At 37.3% G+C, this 4,512-nt stretch overlaps 1 protein-coding gene across 6 annotated transcripts in view; it reads left to right on the top strand.

Annotated features, from left to right (window-relative positions):
* The window catches only part of TFDP2 (transcription factor Dp-2), a 129,529-nt gene that overhangs the window by 8,704 nt on the left and 116,313 nt on the right, over positions 1–4,512 (top strand). For all 6 annotated transcript variants that reach the window (XM_023512971.1, XM_023512972.1, XM_023512973.1 and 3 more), the window contains exon 2: positions 503–569. The gene's annotated coding sequence lies outside the window, so the exon portion shown is untranslated. The remainder of the gene's footprint in view (positions 1–502; positions 570–4,512) is intronic.

The following is a 4,512-nucleotide window of genomic DNA, read 5'->3' as shown; positions in this document are numbered from 1 at the left end:
GAAATAGTATTTCATTAATCTTTATTTATTTTTTTAAAGAGACACAGTCTCACTTTGTCACCCTTGGTAGAGTGCTGTGGCATCACAGCTCATAGCAACCTCCAGCTCTTGGACTTAGGTGATTCTCATGCTTCAGCCTCCTGAATAGTTGGGACTACAGGTGCCCACCACAATGCCTGGTTATTTTTTTCTGTTGTTGCAGTTTGGCCAGGGCCGGGTTCGAACCTGCCACCCTTGGTATATGGGGCCAGCGCCCTATTCACTGAGCCACAGGTGCTGCCCCGTTAATTTTTATCTTAAGCTAGACATTTAATACTTTTCCCATTTCAAGCAATATGGCAACATTTTATTTTTAGTAACAATAAAATGGTTGATGTAATTAATTTTATGTGGTTATATGAGATCTTTGTTATGGACATCTGGTAGAAGGTATAAAATAGCTTATTAAGTGATCACATAATACTTAAATCCTGTTTTTAACTTCTTAAACTATTTTATTCAGGTTGGTTTGTCTTCCACAAATGCAGAAATAAGAGAATTTATAGATCAGAATCTCAGTCCAACTAAAGGTAAGGATTGTTGAATAAAAATTTTCTGAATTAAGCTAATTTTATTGTATTTTTTGTCAAATATGAAGCTGCATGGATTACTTTATGTATAATAATAGTTATTAGTGTATCATATGCATAATAATAGTTATATGACATTAGTGTGCTATGCCATGCCAGATAACTTGTATTGTATGGAGCCAGTTACCTCTAAGAGGCTGGGGGTTTGCAGTGTGATTTTTTTCTCTTTCCTAAGAGATCTCTCAAATCTTTGATCAATGATCTTATTCTAATTGAAATCATTCAAACTACATTTTTTTTTTTATTTTCCTGATTGAGAGTCCTACTTTTGGCTGGAGAGCCAATAATCCCAGCACTCCAGGAGGCTGAGGTGAGTGGATTGCTTGAGGTCAGGAGTTTGAGACCACCCTGAGCAAAAGCAAGACCCTATCTCTACTAAGAACAGGAAAATTAGCTGGGGATTGTGGTGAGCACCAACTACTCAGGAGGCTAAGGCAAGGGAATTGCCTGAGCCCAAGAGTTTGAGGTTGCTCTGAGCTGTGACACCCTGGCACTCAGTACTGAGGCTAACAAAGTGAGGCTCTGTCTCCAAAAAAAGAAGAAGAGAGTCCTACTTTTGAGTAGTTTAGCTCACAAGCAAGTACAGTTGAGGAAATAAATATATAACTTTCTATATATTTTCTATATACAGGGTGACCATAAAGTTTGTGTGCAATTGGACACTATTTTAAATAGCACACAAACTTTATAGTCACCCTGTATTTACATATAAATTCCTTTGACTGACATATGGCTTACTGGGGGAATGTTCATACCAGAAATCTGACCTATCAGTACAAGAACTTATGCGTGGACCAGCAGTATATTTCATGTGTACCTTTGAACAGCATCTTTTAATATATAAAGATAGATGCTGAAATGTTTACAGATAAAATGATGTGGTATCTGGAATTGGCTTCAAAATAACCAACTAGAAGAAGGAAGGTAACGTGTATAGCATTATAGATAAAATAATATTGTCTATCAGTTGGCTAATTATTTAAACTCAGTTTTACCTATATGAGGTTTCATTATTCCTTTCTTTCTTCCTTTGACTATGTCTGAAATTTTCCACTGCAGAAGGTAGGAGCACAATGTACGCCATTACAATACAAATAGCTATGAGAGAAATGGCTTCAGCAAAGGGTTTATGTCTAACATGGAAGATATACTCTGCAGAGAAGTCTATAGAAGCTACATTTCAGTATTAACATGTCTAGCTTAATAATACGTGCTGGTTCTTATTCTGGGAGCTTAAGTGTGTATTGTGAGGCCATTTAAGAGTTACTTCAAGACTGATACTTCTCCGATTTTTTTTTCACATGATGGCATGCATAAAAAATGATAACAGTGTTTGAATGCACTGGGGCTAAACAAAAGGGCTCTTAGAAGTAAGCTAACTAGAAGCTCTAGCTGCTCTGACCACTCCTGGCTGCCCTGAGGGCTGAAGGGATCAGTATCTTAGTATACCAAAGCTTATTTACAACACATAGTTGGGAATCTTTGCTCTAATAAAATGTAATATTCAGATCAAAGGAAGGAGCTGGGACCATAAGCTTGGTATAGATAGTGGAAACACAAACATCGTAACATAATCATTTGTACCCTCATGTTAATCCCGAAATGAAAAAAAAAACAGATAAAGAAAACTTTATCAAGTAATGTGATGAGGATAATGGGGTGATGCAGCAGTCCTGAAAACAGGAAAGGAGAGAATAACAGGTCATAAAGGGGAAGGGTGACATAGAAAAATGCCTTCAAAAGACAGAAGACAGGCCGGGTACAGTGGCTCATGCCTGTGATCCTAGCACTCTGTCTGGCTGAGGCAGGAACATTACTTGAGGTCAGGAGTTTGAAACTAGCTTGAGCAAGAGCGAGATCCTCATTTCTGCCAGAAAAATTAAAAAAAAAATAGAAAAATTAGCTGGATGTGGTAGTATGTGCCTATAGTCCCAGCTTCTCAGGAGGCTGAGGCAGGAGGATCGGTTGAGGCCAGGAGTTTGAGGTTGCAGTGAGCTATGATAATGCCGCTGCACTCTACCCAGGGCAACAGAGTGAGCCTCTGTCTTATGGAAAACAAAACAAAAACACAAAGGAAGAGAATGAGGGTTTCAGTGAGGAAGGTTGTCTTTGATGGGAGAATAGGCATCTGAAGGGTAAGAAAGCTAGTTAGAAAGGTCAGCCTTGCATATATGTTAATAATAGTAAAGTTTATTTACAAAGTAAAACTTTCTCAGTTTGCTTAACATCATAAAACATATACAAAAGGTGGAAATAGAGAATTATTTGAAAAATAAAGACTAGAGCAGTCTGGTTTTGAAATATCTATCTATCTATTCTTTGTGAGGCAGGGTCTTACTGTGTTGCCTAAGCTCATCTCAAACTTCTGGGCTTAAGCAATCCTCCACCTCGCCTCCTAATTAGCTGGGATTAATGGCGTGTCCCAGTGCGCCCAGCTGAAATAACTATATATTTTAAAAGAAAATTGTTAGTTTTCTTTAAGCTGTTGGCTGATGATAGCAGAAGGAACTCTCATCTTGGGTCTATAATAGATATTACCTGAATATCACCAATTAAAAAAAAATGTTTAAACTTTTTAAAAAGTTTACTTTTAAACTACAGGTTTAAAGTGCTACAGGTGGCGAACCAATTATAAAACAATGTTTTCTTTTTTACATATTGTTTTCTTTCATTATATATTTCTGTTGTGTTTAAAAGTAGTACACACACGCACAGAGTGTACAAAAAAGGTATACACATTTTAAGAACAAAAAACTGTATTAAAATTGTAATATTCAATTGACTTCTGTAATTATAAGAGGTACTCAAATATGATTTGTATTCATCTCCTGATATCAGTATATATTATTACAATTATGTATGTAGTTTTATATTTTGCTTTTTTGACCAAATTAAAAAACAAAACACTTCCCTTATTTTGACAGTCTTTGTAAATACCATTCTTAGAACTTCATACTATTTCATTGTATATATAAATCATAATTTATTAAACATGTATCTATTGGCTTATTATTGGATATGTTAGTGTTTTTTGTTATTTTATATATATGATGTGTTTATATATATATGATGTAACGTGTACATAAAATGTTGGCAATCATCCATTTTACTTATAGAATTCTCTTTGGTGGTATCACTTTATTAAGGATAGGGAAAAAAGCAGAGTGTTTTTCCTATTCACCTACACTATTCAACACTAAACACTTAGCCTCTGCTCACCAAAATATGTGGAGATTTCTCCCCACTAGCCGGCATTCAGCTGTGACACTACTGACCTGGAGAGAGCTTCATATGCTACTAGTTAAGGGCTCAGCTCTGCAAGGCTTTTCCCTACCTCACATGCTAATCATAAGCCCCATGTTGAGAACTGCGCTTTTGACAGTATAAATTGGGGTTTACCCGAATCTCTACTCAGGTTTGATTAATTTGCCAGAGCAGCTTACAGTACTCTATCAGAAAAGAAATAAGTTTGTTTATGTTTATTGACTAACTAACAAGGGGTGTAATAAGAATACAGATGCATAGCAAGGTGAAGAGTTACATAGGGAGGAGCGTCTGTCCTCATGGATTTGGGGCTTGCCACCCTGCCAGCACACAGATACGTTCACCAACCTGGAAGCACGCCAAACCTCATAGTTCAGGGATTTTTGTGGAGCCTTCATCATGTAGGCATGATTAATTATTAACTCCATTTCCAGCCTCTCTCTCATCTCTTGTGAACAGAGGGTGCAATTGAAAACTCCAAGCTTGGCTCAGCGCCTTTAGCTCAGCGGCTAGGGTGCCAACCAAATACACTGGAGCTGATGGGTTCAAATCCAGCCCAGGCCTGCCAAACAATGACAACTACAAGCAACAAATAGCTGGGCGTTGTAGCAGGCGCCTG

This window comes from Otolemur garnettii, unplaced genomic scaffold, assembly GCF_000181295.1.
Source record: "Otolemur garnettii isolate 467f Iridium unplaced genomic scaffold, OtoGar3 scaffold00032, whole genome shotgun sequence".
Taxonomy (NCBI): domain Eukaryota; kingdom Metazoa; phylum Chordata; class Mammalia; order Primates; family Galagidae; genus Otolemur; species Otolemur garnettii.
This window is presented reverse-complemented; position numbering and strand designations above follow the sequence as displayed.